Source organism: Pseudorca crassidens, chromosome 11 (assembly GCF_039906515.1).
Source record: "Pseudorca crassidens isolate mPseCra1 chromosome 11, mPseCra1.hap1, whole genome shotgun sequence".
Taxonomy (NCBI): domain Eukaryota; kingdom Metazoa; phylum Chordata; class Mammalia; order Artiodactyla; family Delphinidae; genus Pseudorca; species Pseudorca crassidens.
In genome coordinates, this window is record NC_090306.1 from 50,760,843 (window position 1) to 50,778,520 (window position 17,678).

A 17,678-nucleotide genomic window follows, 5' to 3' on the forward strand; every position below is an offset into this window, starting at 1 on the left:
TTATGTGTTTTACCAGTTTTGCAGGCTATCCCATATTTCCCGGTGGATACATACATGAGACCAACTGACAATGCAAGCTAAATTACTCATTAAATCCGCCTTCACATAATCTGTTCAGAACTTAAAGTTTCTATTATTTAATTGTCTATTGACCTTCAGGCAAATCGTTAAGAAATTTATGAGGGTAGCAGCATGAATATGTGTTCCCAAATGTCTCTTGGGTAAAATATGACTCATGGTTTTCTTGCTCCTGAAATGATTAAGCAAGAAACCTGAAGTTGACAGCAGAGTCATTGTACAGATTGATGTTTTCAATGACTAATATTTGACAGAGTTTGCTTCTGATTTATTATGCTGCTAGGTAAAAACAATTTACCTCAAGGTAAATTTTTTAGTATTTTTACTATGCTCTTTCACTAATTGGATGAAAAAGTTCAATTTCTTTTATATTGAGTAACATGCATTTTGAATAAACTAATCATTTTAAATTAAACTTTAATTTTTTAAATATATAATTTTAATGTGTTTTTTTAGTAGGTTCATGTGGTCCTGCTCTTTTCTTTTTTGATGCCATGTAGCTCCTGCTTTTCTTTTGCTTGTTCCTAACAGTAAGCCTAATACCTATATAAAATCTATTTAGTAATTATTGGATTTTTATTATCATTCATTTATTCAAGCACAGCAACTATACTTGAAAAACAATCATAGACAATAAGGTCAGCCTTTACTAATAACTGAGCTTGTAATTCCTGGAAAATAGAAAACTAGGAAATCATTTTTCTCTTACTCCTTAAGAGTACTTTGAATAATTATAGTGTTTTAAATTTATGTTTTAAAGAATTAAAGTACATTATGTTAAGAAAGGAAACAATGCAATAAATGGAAATGGAGGAAGGGAAGATAATATACAATTACTTCCTACAGTATTTTCATCTACTAACCAGATAAAAAAACATTAATATTTATTATACAGCTTCTATACCGCATGTATTTTTTGATAATTATGGATTTTAAGTAACATTTACATTAATTAGAACATTTCTTAAAGCTGAAGTGAGTCTCTTATAGGAAGCATATAGTTGAGTCTTCTTTTGTCCATTTAGCCATTCTATACCATTTGATTAAAATTTTAATCCATTTACATTTAAAGTAACTATTAATGGATGAGGACTTACTAACACCATCTTGTTAATTATTTTTTGACTAATTTGTAGCTCCCTTATTCCTTTTTTCTGTCTTGCTGTCTTCTTTTAGGAACTGATGATTTTCGTTAGTAGTATGTCTTAATTTAATTCTCTTGACCTTTTATGTGTCATCTGTAGCCTTTTGCTTTGTGGTTACCATGAGGCTAACATAAAACCTCTTATAGATATAATGGTCTATTTTATGATGATAATTTAACTTCTGTTGCATACAAAAACCCTTTACTCTCCATTCCCCACTTTATGTTTTTGATGTCACAAATTACCTCTTTTTATATTATGTATCTATTAACAGATTTTTGTAGCTATTGTTATTTTTAATAAGTCTGCCCTTCTCTCTGTCCCCATGGCTCCTGCTTTGTGATGGCTTTTCTAGATTACTGCAATAAAATTTAACTACTTTGTTGATACATCCTCTATCTCCCTTCAACCATCTTCTCTGACCTATCTCCAGGATTATTTTCTAAAATACAAACTAACTAAATCATTCCTTTGCTCCAAAAGCAGAATATAATTTCCAAAACTTTAAGATGAATGGACTATGTACCCTTCTACTCTTATTTCTCTCCAGTCATATCATGGTGTCATGCTGTCTCTCATTTCTAGAACATACCAACTGATATTTTTTTTTGGTCACCTAACACTCGCAATCTCAACCTATCTCAGTCCATCCCAGGAGAGGCTCCCGTTCATCTTTCAAGACTCAGCTCACCCAAATCAGATTTACTTCAACTCCTCTTGAGACTGTTTCTTGACTATCACCATATAGTCTAGGTTTTCCTCCTCTTAGCCTCATAGAAATCTGAATTTACCCATCTAATGATGTTTACTGTAATCATCTACTTCATAATTTACCTACTAGATTGAGTTATTTTATAGGTCTGGGACAATATCTTATGTCTTAGTCATCTTTATATTTCCAATGTCTGGCCCATTCTTTGGCATGAAATGAGATGCCCAGTAAATGTTAAGCGAGTGAATGAATGAATGAACCCTGGAAACAAGATATGAAAAACAATGTTCTACTTTGATTTCATCATCAGGGAAGAATTAGAATAAAGGAAGAAGCTTGGTAAGGTTTATCGCTAGGAATAAGAGCTCAGAATAGAAAGAGCTCATTTCCACTTTAATTATCATCTCAGACAGAGGCAGGATCTGTATTGAAGACCAGACCAGCACAGTTAATACAGCATAAGCAGTGAATCTTATACATTTTAATAATTTTTACTATTTCCATGTGTTTCCCCACAGTGATGATTAGTAATAACCTGAAAAAGAAAGGAGGAATCAAGGAAAGGCAGGTTTAAGGAGACTCTCCCACTTTGAGTTCACGACTGCAAAAGTAGAACTTTTACAAAGGACAGAGAGGCAATGGGACATGAAGATTAGAAAGCAGGCTGAGTCCCTGGGACCCACAGCCAAGAAAAAGTGAAGCAAGGGAGAAGTGAGTTTGTCCTGAGAGCTTTCAAGAACACTGGGGCTGAGCATCGTAGAGCATGGGGGACATTTTCCAATATAGTGTTTCCATATAATAGTTAACCGGATTTGAAAAACAACCTTGAACTTTATAGAAATTATATCTAGTCTTATTTCTCTTAGACTGAGAATGAATTATCTTGATTGCTGCTGTATTTTGGATTGAGAAGAAGGCAGGGAGGAGAGAAGGACGTTCTTCAGCTTCTACTCCCTAGAAGCAAGTAAAACAAGAATTCCTTCACATTTTACTTTTATCGGCTGCAATATTTGCAAACCCTTTTTTGTTTACCCCTACCCCTGGACAAGTATTCTCTATCATAGTACCCTGTTTATCTTTTTATACAAGGCATCAACCTGTAATTATCTTGTTTATATTTGTAACTTTCTTTTTGCATCTCTTCTTCACTAAAATATACGTCCATGGGTCAGAATTTGTTTTGTTCAGCACTGTAGCCACTGTGCTTGGCACATAGCAGGCTTTCAGTTGATATTTGTTGAATGTTGACTGAATATGGAGTCAGATTGCTATTAATAATCTCAGTTTTTCTGACTCTTCACCCTTCATTTGACTTCACAAGGACCTTGGATTCTCCAAAAAGTCTCCTACCAAATATTTCTGGGAATCACATGAGATCAGAGGGAGATGAAATGAGTTTTCCACTACTGTTTCTCACCATTTCTAATGCCCTCAGTGGAAACATTGCCGATAGAAAGGACCATATTTCCTGATGCTTCTGCAGTAAGTAATTCCCCAGGACCCAAATCTGGGGTACAGGCTATAATGGCCAAATTGCCCCCTGTCTAAATCTTCACCAAATTTTATCATCTGAAGCTTAAACCATCACTGTGTAAAAGCCTCAAAATCTCTCAGGAAAATAGCTGCTTTAGCTTCTGTCTTGAAACTCTGTCCCCTGGAACCTTCAGGCTGGACAGTGTGGGCACCATGCCAACCATCTTGTCTATTGTTTTACTCTCTCCTGGGTATCCATACATTCTTTCTCTACCTATGGCCACATAGCACAAGAAATAAAACAAAATTGTCAATTCATGCAAATAGATTCCTAGAATCATCTTCAGTTCACTAGGTCTGTAAGAATAGTTTGGAACCTCAGTTTTACCTGTTTCAGAACAAACTCTCTGCATAAATAAATATACTGTTCTCCTCTGAATCTAGAAACCTTCATGGCTCCTTGCAAACATTTTAAAAAATAGAACTGCTTCAAAAATTGTAGAAAAATTGTTAACGTTTTTTCCTAACCAAATTATCTACTATAATAATTTCCCTGTTCACCAGGAGGAGCATACAAACTAGAGCAAGGTGCAGGCATGGTGGGGAATGAAGAGGGATGAAGAGTGGTTCTCATTTTGCAGCCCCTTTTAAGGTCAAGTGTGACTGAACATAATATTGCAAATAGTTATTCAACCTACAGCATTTCTTAATCTCTTATATTTGGATGGGGATCTCTCTGTTACTCCTTTGAGGGGGTCAGCTGTGGGAATAACTGGAACCAATGACATTCAGGTCATTTTTTTCTTAGGTCCCTGAGGAACATGGCTTAGTCAGTGCAAACTCCTCCCAGGATAGGGTTAGGTTGAGAGAAGTACTTTTGGGAGATTAATTCTGAAGAGAAGCTTGGTGTATGGAGAGGTGTGGGAGGGAAGGATGGGAAACTGAAGTTGAGAGAGTCCCTTAGGGGACTGTGAGGGGAACAGGGGCGTGAACCATGGTGGTAAAGAAGAGGAATGGAAAGAAAGACGCATTCAAGAGCTATTAAAGAAAAAAGACATATGCAAGAAAGGGGAAGAAGAAAGGACTCAGGGTCTTTCAGCCTAGGTACCAGCTCTTATTACAATTAACAGACTTAGGGGCATTCAACATTTCCGTGGGGACATCCTTCTGAAAATGTCTAGGAAGCTATAAGAAATGAAGAATTATAACTTAGGAAAAGGACTGACACAGGGGATGGAGAATTGGAACACACCAAGTATAAAACATTAGCTGAATTTATAAAGGTAGAAGGTATCATGGAGAGCATGTAAATAGAGAAGAGAGTCAACAATATAACCTTTATGAGAACTTACACATGTTGGACCTGAAGAGAAAAACTAGCCGTGGGAGAAGGTGTAGGGATATAGTGAGATAGAAGCCAAAGTCTCAAGTACAAGGTCCAATGAAGTAATTGCTAAATACCATAAAAAATTTTAATGAGATGAGGCCTAGTGGATTTGGAGATTAGGAAGTCATTGCTCATCTTTAAGAGAAAATTTATTCAGTAAAGCTTGAGAGAGAGAAGAGAAGGTCTTACATTAGCAAGGAATTAGGAGTAGGTGGTAAGAAAAAAGAGGTTACAGAGAAGGATGGCCCTTGTGTGAAGTTTTGAAGTGAAGATGAAATATAGTGACAGCACAAGAAAAATAGAGGCTCTAGAGAAGGTTATGCTTTCCTACTATTTTTAGGCTTGAGGAGATTAACATTTTGTAAGCTAAAGAAAAAAATAACAGAAAAGACATTAATTAAAAGTGTGAAAATTATTGGAGCCAAATCCCATATGACAGGCAAGAGAGACTTCATTAACAATGAAGAGAAATATCTTATGATATCGCTTATATGCTGAATCTAAAAAGAAATGTTGCAAAAGAACTTATTTACAAAACAGGAACAGACTCACAGACTTAGAGAAGGAGCTTATGGTTACGGGGTGGGGGGGGAAGGGGGGAGAAGGGTTAGATTGGGAGTTTGGGATTGACCTGTACACACTGCTATATTTAAAATGGAGGCTCAAGAGGGAGGGAATATGGGGATATCTGTATGCATATGGCTGATTCACTTTGTTGTACACCAGTATTGTGAAGCAATTATACTCCAATAAAGATCTATTAAAAAATAAAAATAAAATGGATAACCAACAAGGACCTACTGTATAGCACAGGGAACTCTGCTCAATATTATGCAACAACCTAAGTGGGAAAAGAATTTGAAAAAGAATAGATACATGTATATATATCACTGAATCACTTTGCTGTACACCTGAAACTAACACAACATTGTTAATCAACTATACTCCATATAAAGTAAAAAGTTAAAAAAAAATGATAAGTAAATGGATAGCATGAGAAAACAAGAGGGATGCCTTTTTCTCTAGGACCCAACTGGAAGGAAAGGTTTGTTTCCAATGGCGGTAAAACATAGGAATCCCCTTCCTGTTTTTCCCAGGTTTGGAATGTTGGCATTCCTGTGAGCAGAGCAGAAAGGATGGTAGCCTGTGACTCCTATCAGCTACTTCCCATGCTGTCTGTCAGACTGGGATGTGTGGGACTGGCAAACAAGAAGTCAGAGAAAGCATCGCGCTCTCTTGTGGAGCGTGAAGGAATGTAAAGGAAGTGTTAGGGCAAGGAAGTGAGAACTCTTCATCCAACCTGCAACAAAGTTAGAACAAACCTGAGTGAATAGCCTGGAACAGAATGGTCTGCAGTCAGGCAGGAGCATATCTGGTCTGGGAGAATGAGTTGATGCTAGGATGTAAGGGGAAAGGGCAAGGCGGAAACAAAATTAAACTAATAAAATAATTTAAAGGTAGAGAAATTAAATTAGGATCAAGATGATGCTTGGGCTTATTGATATCTTCCCTGCCCAGTTGGCAGCCAAACCTGAAAGAAGGGAGCCTGCAGGCCTTTAAGAGAAAGCTAAGGGGGAGAAAGATGGATGCGGCATGCAAAGGCGAAACGTTTCCCGTAATTTCATTCCTTCTAATTTGGTGTAGTACAAGTGTGTCATCAATTCTCAGAGGACTGTGTTTGTTTGTGTATTTTTGTGGGATTCACAGTCTTGACTAATACAGTAAGGAAGAGGGAAGGAGAAAGAGTTTTTCTTTTCTCTGCATTTGGGATGATGCTCCTTTCTGGTGACCTTCTAGAAGTGACAAGCAGGATTGAACCAATTGATTTCTTTTCAGCGGCTCCTGTAGCTCTTATCTAGGTTATATTTAACTTTGGGTTCATTTTTGTTCCAGTCAGCACGACTTCATTATCGGTGTTCACTGAATATCATAACAGTAACATCCAGTTCTAAATACGAGGGCTTGAAATAGCGAATTCTGTGGAGCGTCACAGGGAGGTTTCCTTAGAGACAATCGTCATGGCGAGTCTTTACGATGGCATAAAATGTGACGAAAGTGATCACTTTCAGCTCTGCCTGTTTCAGCTAGGTTTTATCGATCCTTCATAAGAAATGACTGCAGTTAACATTCCCACGATGTCACTGTCATAAAATTTATATATGTTTGACAAGAGGAATACCTTTCGGCATGTTTGTAAATAGTCAACTCATACATTATTAATGATACCTTTAGTGACTATTTAATTTCTATTGAATGTGATACTTTTATCGACCAATACATGATTGACATGATTCCCATTTGGTAGTTGTACAATATAATTTTTTTATTTAAGTGTATAAAATTTGGCAAATATGGGAACTAAAAACATATAGTGTATGAATTGAAATATTACATCATTCTTTAAAACATTTAAAATATATAATAGGTGAGGTGCTGTTTTCATTCTATCTTTGAAAAATATCTTCATGTGATTTATTGGCAACACTGAACCAAATTGTCCCACTTTTATGGGAACATATTCTATTAAAGAACATGGAAGTATGCTTCAATATTTTATCTTAATAAATAAATGAAAAACTATTCAAATATATACCAGTTCCTTTGAGGATCTTGTACAATAACTTTTATGGTAACTAAATTGTGATTTGGAAATTGAATAAAATTCCAAGCACACTTAAGGAACTAATACTTGGCCTCTAGAAGCCTCTGTATTTCATTAAACACGTGACCCTGTCTGTGTATGTAATGGAATTCCTTCAGATGACTCTTTCAAAAGAACTTTTCTCATTCAGCCCATAGTCTGTAGAATCTTGTAAAACTTGCTCAATTAATGTCTATCTGTTCATTACTTGTTTTTGAACAGCAGATTTTTCCCAGAGAAGAGAAGAAATTTGTATTTCACATGTTAAGAAAGTCTATTAAATAGAACTATGTGTTTTAGTATCATAGAATCAAAAATGAGCTGAAAGGGACCTCAGATAACACTTAATCCTGCTCTGGCTTTTCACAAATAAGGAAACTAAGAGCCAACGTGAATGTCACTTGCTTATAGGGTTACAACACTTCTGTGACATTTATTATATGTATTTACATTTTCCATGGTGTTATATCCTGTACGTGACATAAAGCAAGTTACAAGATATTGGAGTTATTTCAATCACTTGGTCATTTGACATTTCCAACAGTCACTCTTCCTTTCCGTCCAAGGTGATAGTACATTTTATAGTATAATGTTTTGACGAGTATTTTTTAATTAGTTGGTTTCAGTTAGTGCAAATAGTAACACTCTCACTTCTTTGCGAGGCTCTAAATATACTGAATTATAGAAAACCTGAGTTTGTTAGAACTTCAGGGACTACACCATTGGTCTCTTTTCTACCCCCGCTCCTAAATATTTTTCAAACTGAAAGAATTTACTGGGATCTGACTTAGCCTGTAAGAGATTCTAAGAAAAGGTACAAAAGCCACACCGTTGGTTTGGTCTTTTCCTTGCTTTAGTAACCTTTGGATTTAGTTTTTGCCCTGAGGGAGTGTCTTCACTTGAGAAAGTTTTACCAAGCGAAAGATGGGTGGGGGGCTGGGGGATGTGTCTTTCAATCCTGCAAGTCCTATAATACATGCATTGTGCCTTTTCTCTTCTCATCCCTGCTTGCAAACAGATCAAATCTATCATGACTTCATTGCCTCTCCTAGTACTTATTAAACAGGGCTAATAACCACCAACTAATGCTACCAACGTATTTTCTCCTTATCTCTCGTCCCAGAACCCCAACTGCATTGTGTGTATTTTCTGCCTCTTTTAAGATATCATAGGCAAAATTTTACCAAATATTTTACGTTTTTCTAACCTCTTCTAACAGAGTCCTCACCACCAGCTGTCCATCTCTAAAGCCAATGCCACATATTTTAGGATTTCGTTTTAAACACCCAACCTCAAATTTTGTTGGGGCTGACAACAACAGATATTTATTTCTTGTTTTTGCTACTTGAAAGCTATGGATCAGCTATCACTCTGGTTGTCTCTGGTGGGCTTGGCTGACCTCCAAACATACTCTTATTTTTAGCCACCCAGACTAAAGGGACACGTTCTCAGATTGGAAGGTAAAGACTACAGGTGTAAAGTCAAAACATGCAAACATTTTAAGCTCACTCTTGGACATGGACTATACATCATTGGCTTATATTCCATTGACAAAACAAGTCCAAGGTCAGGGGGTATGGAGTATACTTGGCCTGCAGAGAAGCATGACAAGGATGGGTAGGGGGCAAATAATTACTATCAAAAAATAAAATTAAAAATTTAATTCACTTGTAAGTGTATAGTAGAAGAAACAACTGATAACTTGACTAGTTTCCGAAGAGTTTCACAGCCCTTCTCTTTGAAGTTTAAATCCTGACCACTAATACCATTTTCTTGAATCTGCTGAATGGTTACTTTTCTGTGGGCTCCAGCTTTTGTTTCCTCCTCCTATTTTGGCAAAATTACCAAATTAGCAACTAATTGAGTGTCTCCTGAAGTCTTTGGGAAGCACACAGCTGGAATGGATGGAGGGCAGAAAACTCAGGCAAGTGACCACAAGCAAAGCAAGTATTCGAACAGGCAAAACACAGGAGGGTGGAGAGGGGGTGGTGATATGAACACTTCAAGCAGTTCATGACTGAAAATTAACATGAAGACAATAGAAAGTGTATAGCTCTTAACTCTGTAAGGGCCTAGTTCAAAACAAATGCTGCAGGTGGACTTAAAAGATAGTTGACATGGTTGAATTTCATTTTCATTGTCTGAAAAATGGAGGTAATAGCTACTAAACAGAATTACAAGGAAATTTATGTTAAAGTATCAACTGTCTTACTCAGTGATGCTTACTTGTAACAAAATAGGTAACAGTAAATGTTATTTATATAGGTAATTGGTAATCAGCTAATGTAATTTATATCTAAATTTAAGTGTGGGGACCATCTCTGGGTATATTCTTTACAACTTATGCAAGAGCCTCATAATCTCATTTAGGCATAACTAAAAACAAAATGACATAAAACAAACAAAAAGGGAACTTAAAAAATGGAGGTGAGGTCTTTAAATAAAATACAGCTTCCAATTTCACTATATAACCTTACATTTTTTAAATGGTTGTAGACTAGTTAAAATATTTTTCAAAGTAGTTATAAAACCCCAAACTAGGGCAAATCATTAAACGTATAATATTAACTTAAAGTATTTTATATATCAGGATATTACAGGGGACTTCCCTGGTGGCGCAGTGGTTAAGAATCCGCCTGCCAATGCAGGGGACACGGGTTCAATCCCTGGTTTGGGAAGATCCCACATGCCGCGGAGCAACTAAGCCCACACACCACAACTACTGAGCCTGCGCTCTAGAGCCTGCAAGCCACAACTACTAAGCCCATGTGCCACAACTACTGAAGTCCGCGCGCCTAGAGCCCATGCTCCGCAACAAACAAGAGAAGCCACCGCAGTAAGAAGCCTGTGCACCATAACAAAGAGTAGCCCCCACTCGCCACAAGTAGAGAAAGCCCGCGTGCAGCAACAAAGACCCAACACAGCCAAAAATAAATAAATGAATAAAGTATGCACTATGATAAATCAAAAAAAATATAATAGTATTATCCTAAATTTGAATAGAGAAATATAATTTTTCTACAATCCTCACCCTCTTACTGTGTCCTATTTTTTTCTTTTTATGTATCATTTTTGTCACATATTTTGAATTTTGCAGACATGAGCTTTTCATTAAATATTATATAATAAATATTTCCCATGTTATAATTTTCATAACTATCACTTAATGTATGTATAATGGTTTATCAAGTAGATGACCGTAATATATTCACTGACTTTCCAAATTTGGGTCTTTAGGTTGTCTTTAGTTTTCCCATACCATAAACATGATTATTCAAGAGACATAAGGGGCAGCGGTCATAGAATCATGAGGTTACAGGGGCAGCAGTCATAGAATTATGAGGTTACAGCTGACAAAGTGCTATGTCATAGATGGAACTGAATATGTTCAGGATTCTGAAAAGAGCAGTGGTTCCCAGGTAGCTTCAGCCGTTCGGTAGGCAGAGGAGTCAATAGACCACGATGGCTCAAGAACTGCAGTTTATTACATTTACTGCAGCCAACACTTGTAGGTGTGTTGGAGGAAGAGCTAGACCAGCAGCTTTTACACATTAGTGGGCATCAGGATCACCTGGAGGACTTACTAAACTACAGTTTGCTGGGTCTCACTTCCAGAGCTTCGTGCAGTAAATCTGAGGTGGTACCCCAGAATCTACATTTCTAAAAAGGTACCAGCTTACGATTATTCCGCTCAACTGGAGCCGCACTATGAGAGCTACTCCATAAGATCTGTAAGCAGGGGCCAATTCCTTTTTACCTTAGTTGATTAAAATTTAGCTAGCAGAAAAAAAAGCAGTAGAAAAAAGTTATGAAAATCCTATGTAAAATACAAATAGAACTACCTGCTACAACTCACAACCAGGTTAACAACTAAGGGGATATATTTATATTTCATAATAAAGGTTTGTGTTTCAGCATTTTTGTAAAGTTTTGGAAAGAAAAATGAGATATACTTATTATGTAATTAAACATTTCAAAAATATATAACTACTTTCCAAAGTCACCTATTAATAGCTTTTTAGTATTGCTCTAATTTGTATGCAAATAGAAATATGTACACCTAAGTCTTCATGTGTAAGTCTTTATGTGTGTATTTAGAATAAATGGAATCATATTTTTTTATAGCTTGCTGTTATTGCATTTGTTATACTTTTAACGATATTATGTATCAGTGCCTATAGATCTACTTCATTCTTTTTACAGTTGTGTAGTACTTTATTATGGATGTGCAGCAATTTACCCATTTTCCTAGTGACTTTCAGTTTGCCACAGTTATAAATGATGCTCCCCTGCACATCCTGTACATGTTTCTTTGCAAAGTTGTGCGAAAGTGCTTATAAGAGAGACCTCTTTGGAATTGCTGGGTTCATGACTTTCATAAACGATGCCATCACTACTGCTGTATTAGTTTCCTAAGGCAGCTGTAACAAATTACTACAAACTTGGTGGCTTAAAAGAGTAGATATTTTTTTTCTCACACTTCACAAGGTGTCAGCAGGACCACACTCCTTAAAGAGGCTCTAGGGGAGAATTTGCTCCATGCCTTTTCTTGCTGCTGGCACCAATCAACATTCCGTGGCTTGTGGCTGCATCACTTTCTGCTCTGCCTCATTTTCATATCACTGCCTACTTTCCATGCCTTTCCTTCTGTGTCTGTCTCTAAACTCCCTTTGCCTCTCTCATAAGAATACATGGCATTTAGGGACCACCTGGATAATCCAGGATAAACTCCTCTCTTAAGATCCTTACTTTAATCACATCTTTTGCCCTCTGGGCTGCTATAACAAAACACCATAGACTGGCTTTCTGGAGGCTTGAAAGTCCAAGATTAAGGTGCTAGCAAATTCGGTGTCTGGTGAGAACCGGTTTCCTGGTTCATAGGTGGCCATCTTCTCATGTCCTCACATGGCAGAAGGGAGATTTCTTGGGCCTCTTTCATAAGGGCAATAATCCCATTCATGAGGGCTTCACCCTCATGACCTAATTGCCTTCCAAAGGCCCCACCTCCAAATATTATCACACTGGGGATTATGTATCAATTTATGAATTTGGCGGGGGCAGGGGGAGGGGACACAAACATTTTCAGTCTGTAGCATTCCATATCTGGTCTTCTAAAATTCATGTCCTTTGCACACACAAAATATATTCATTCCATCCCAATAGTCCCAAAGATCTTAACTCATTCCAGATTCAACTCAAACTCTGAAGTCCAAAGTCTCATTTGTATCATCTAAATCAGATATGGGTGAGACTTAATGTATGGTTCATTCTGAGGCAAATTGCTCTCCATCTGTGAACCTGTGAAATCTTCCAAATATAATGGTGAGACAGGCTTAGGAGAGACATTCCCATTCCAAAAGGGAGAAATGGGAAAGTAGAAAGGGGTAACAGGTCCCAAGTAAGTTCAAATTCCAACATTAAACCTTAAGGACCAAGAATGATCTTTGACTAGATGCTCTACCTATGGACCCACTGGGGCTGCAGTCTCACCCACACAGCACTCACGGGTCTGAGTTCCCTGGCTATGACTTTCCTGTGTTTAAAATCGCATTCCAGTGACCATCCCCAGGGTACACTGGGCATCACCCTAGTTGGGGCTTTCTGTAGTAGCCCCACCCCTGCAGTTCTCTGCCTGGGCTCTGCCCCTGTAGGATGGGCTCTTGCACCCATAGCTCTCCCTGAGTGAGAACTCTGCCAGGCATCTTTTGGAATCTAGGTGGATGCAGCTATGCCCCCACGGCTCTTGCACTCTGTACACTGGCAGAGATGATAGGAGAGTGTGGACACTGCCAACGTTCGCCACCTGTGTCCTCCATAGGGGTGGCCACCATGACACCAAACCGCAGCCCATTGGATCTGCACCTGAGGCAGCCAAGGAGCACAGAGCTGGAGTGCAGAGAGCAGAGCCCGTGTTGTGAGGCAGCACCTGGCAGCACACCCTAATGTCCCATAGGTTCAGGCAGCCCCTCCTTTGAATTCACTGTGCCCTTGGGGCCCTTTTACTCTGGGCCTGTGATGGGAGGGGCAGCCCTGATGATTTCTGAATTATCTTTGGGGTTATTCTTCCGTTGTTTTCCGCAATAGCTCCTGCTTCTGCTGAGATGGCCGACTAATAATATGAAATGGTGTTTTGTCCATACACTGAGTTTCTTCCAATCATATATGCTCATTCTGTTCAATATGGATGGGCTGAGAGTTGTTCAAATCTTTAAGCTCTGATTAACAATTCTGTCCTTTTGTCAATTCTCTCTTCTCTCATTTTACTGTAAGGCGTCAGGAGGAACCAAGGACACTCCTTCAACACTTTGCTTAGAAATAGCTTCAGCTAAATATCCAATTTCATTACTCACAGTTCAACACTAGAACTCGAAGATGAACACAATTCAGCCAAGATTTTTGCCACTGTATAATGAAGATCTCCTTTCTCCCATTATCCTGTAACATATTCCTCATTTACGTCTGAGGCCTCATCAGAATGACCTTTACCCTCTATAGTTCTACCAACATTCTGTTCAGGATTACTTAGGAAAGCTGAGGTTTTCTCTATAGCTCTCCTCTTTTCTTTCTTTGCTCTCACCAGAATTGCCCTTAATGATCGGTCCACTTATGGCCGTAGCCTTTTTCTAGCATGCACCTCAAAACTTCTCCAGCTTCTACCCATTACCCAGTTCCAAAGCCATTTCCACATTCTTAGGTATTTGCTGTAACAGCACCCCATTCCCAGTACCAACTTTTATCTTAGTCTGTTAGGGCCGCTATAACAGAATACTATAGACTAGGGGACTTATAAATAACAGAAATGTAGTTCTTACAGTTATGGGGGCTGGGAAGTCCAAGATCAAGGTGCCAGCAGATTCAGTGTCTGCTTGGGTCCTCTTCCTTATTCTTAGACATCCGTCTTTCAATGTATCCTCAGTTGGTGGAAGGGGCAAGGGAGCTCTCTGGGGTCTCACTTACAAAGGTACTAATCCCATTCATGAGGGCTTCACTCTGATGACCTAATTGCCTCCCAAAGGCCCCACCTCCAACTATCATTAGGTATCAATGTATGAATTTTGTGGGGGGTGGGGTGGAATATGAGCATTCAGTCTATAGGGTCACATAAAGTATATTACAGGTCCTGGAAATTAGGACATGGACATATCTTTTTGAGGGCCACTATTCAGCTCACTACAACTGCTTTTACACAATTCTAAAAGTATAGTATTATAAATCAGAGGAATTGTCTGATATGGGATATTCATCCAATTCTTCATAAATAATTAGGTGCTGGTTCATATTATTTTTTCTAATTCTCCCATTACAAAAACATCTTCAGTTAGTTTGACCCTTGTTATCAATTAGCATTCTCAGAGTCCTTTAACTACAGCACGAGTTTACACCTAAAAATAGGTTTTGTGTTACTAACATTTTGGGAACTATGCACTATTGATATCTCTGCTGTCTAGCTGTCAAAGTAAATCAGTCGGTAGGATGTAAAAGGTGGCCCACTTTGAAGAATAAAATAACCTCCCAGGATTAGATTCCAATTTGAATTCAATTACATGTTAGAAAAGAAAAGATTTGGTTCTGTTTAATTCCCATTATAAAACTGAGTGAGCTGTCACCTAAACTTAAACATTGTACATTAATTTGATGTTACTGTATCCTTTGTATAAGAAAGAGGGAATGGAGAGCAAAAAGACCAGTTCATTATTCTCTAAGGAACGTACTAATTCCTATAGGTGAAAACATAGTTCACGTTATAGGTAGGATGTGAAACACAGCTCATGCTTTATCTATAGGCTACCTAAAAGAATTTATAGTGAAGGCGGTAGTCTCCAAACATCTATTGATTTAATTTGGGACTTAGTTTGCTAAGTACATTATTTCTGGGCTATTTTGAAGCATAAACTTCTGGATTGCGTAGACTGTTGATAAGGGTTCATAAAATTGATACAGCCTGGTTAGATTTAGGAAGTTGAAGAATTATTATTCACCAAGTATATAAAGGCACATTCTGATATTCTGTACAACTGAATGAGAAAAGGGCCTTGAATATAGCACTAGGATCTAAGCATTGACCATCACTTCAATAGTTCCTTTACTCCTTTGTCCTACACCTTCTTCTCCATAGATTAATCAACCCATATTGATTTCTAGAAGGGAAGGCACAATTCTTGGGCTTCAGCACATCCTACCACATAAAGTTTTTGAAAAACACTTGAAGCAGACAGATGTTTTCGGTAGTCATCAAGCCACCTTTTTGTTAACGACAATGATATAGTCTATATACTCAAAAACATTATAGAAAGGACATGTAAATAAGCTGGAATAATGATGCATTTTCTAAAGACTTTGAAGGATAGTTGGCGTTTAGTATTCCAAAGAACAGGTATTTGAATTCTGATGGACAAGACAGACAAGCATATGTGCAAGAATAGAAATTTGGAAATTCACCATAAAAATAAAACAGAAGGAGTATATTTATAAGCAGGAAGAGCAGCCTCCAAGTTGGTGTGTTAAGGTGGAATCAGTAACAATGGGCCTAACAGAAAGATACTAGTCATGGTATCAGTGTGATCACTTATTGAATATTACACTTTGGAAAAATCTCTTCGTACCTCCGATTCCTTATGCTCTTATCTATAAATGTGATTAAAAATACCACTTCCTCTTAGTTCGTGGGATTATGATAACTAATGGAATCTTTTTAAAAAACTGAAAGCTCTAAAGCATTTTTTAAGTTCCCTGTTATAAGTAAAACCCATCATAAAACATGTGGCATATATGTGAATTGCTAACAAACCAAATTATTGATAGCTGGTACCACAGCCCAGCTTCTAGCTATAGTAATTAACACTGCTTTTGTAGGGGAGAATAAGCTTTAAGCTTTATGCCTACTTGGATTCAGTCTCCAAAATTGTTTCTTTCCTGAATTAAAGGAAAGCTTTCCTATATTAAGGATTGTTGTTTCTTCTCTTGGTTTTTTCATCAGACACACAAATTTTAAAACACTGACTTTCATTTTTAAAACTAAGGACCAATCTATGCACTGTACGAGTTTATTTGCCTAAATGTGTATAAAAATATGATAGTTTAATAGGTATTGAGAAAGAGATGTAAAATAGATTAATATAGTTATAACTATCACAGAGGATTCCTGGATTGTTGGCCAATTTGTTGAAAAAACCTCTGGATACGGGTTGGTCTTTCTGGAGGAAACTAGACCAGTCAGGTTAATAAAGCTCTGTGACGATTGTGTAGAAATGTTGGTGAGCATTTAAAATGTGGCCTTGTCATGTTCGCTTGTTCTGGCCCCTATGCTGACCTCCGTGAACCATGATGATAATTAAGCATAGATGGAGGGTCGGAGCCCAGTTGTCAGGAATGCCTGAGGCTTTCCTCTGAGGCTTTGCCCTAAACTCCAGGCAACTCTCTCTGCCAGAGGGAACTGACAGAAAATGTATTTCCTCCAAATATAAGAAGGGTTTTCTGCATTTGGATGGGCCGGTTACTTGTGGTAGGGTGGAGCTGCCACCCTTAAATTCCTCGGCTTAAAAAAGTCACAAAGGCTCCCAAGCCTCTTGGTAGGTCCAGAGCAGATGTAAGCCTCTTCTCCCTGCTGTTATCCCAGATGTAGGAGACCTACTGAGTGTGAACTCTCCATTCCTAGCGTAAGTTAAAACTTTAATTCCGGCCTTATCTATTTCTCAGATTTTATCCATGACTTTCTAATTCCACTACTAATCTTCATTCTAATCCCCACCCTCAGTTTCTCACTGACTAGGCAACTAGATCACAGGCTTTCCTCATCCTCTCATACAGACGTCATTTGGCCTGGTGGTTGCATCGACTTCAACACTTTAGGATAAGTGGCCCTGGATGCAAGGCAGGCAACTGGGTATTTAACTGACAGAGTTAACTTTTCCTTAGCTTTGATCTCGGCAAAGGAATGCTTGACCCAAGCAAAATAAACCCTAAGTACTAGCATCTGTATACTCAGTACCAGATTTAAGTTGAAATAAAGGCATTTGATGTATTAGGGAGATTTATTAGCATATTCATCTATCACCCAGATCTGATTAAGACATTTGGTTTCTAAATCATAAGATTTCTAAAATACTTTTTGTTTCATTTGCATGACTCAGTGTGTCTCATTGTAAGGCATGTATATTATTGATAGTGTTTCTAATAACTCTCTTTTAAATTTTATATTTATTTCCATTGTCAATAGATATTTTATGAGTTGAATTTTAGAGC

General features: G+C 37.8%; 1 protein-coding gene across 3 annotated transcripts in view; it reads left to right on the forward strand.

Annotated features, from left to right (window-relative positions):
- Positions 1 to 17,678, forward strand: part of SLC16A7 (solute carrier family 16 member 7) — a 160,526-nt gene that overhangs the window by 77,557 nt on the left and 65,291 nt on the right. The window lies entirely within an intron of this gene.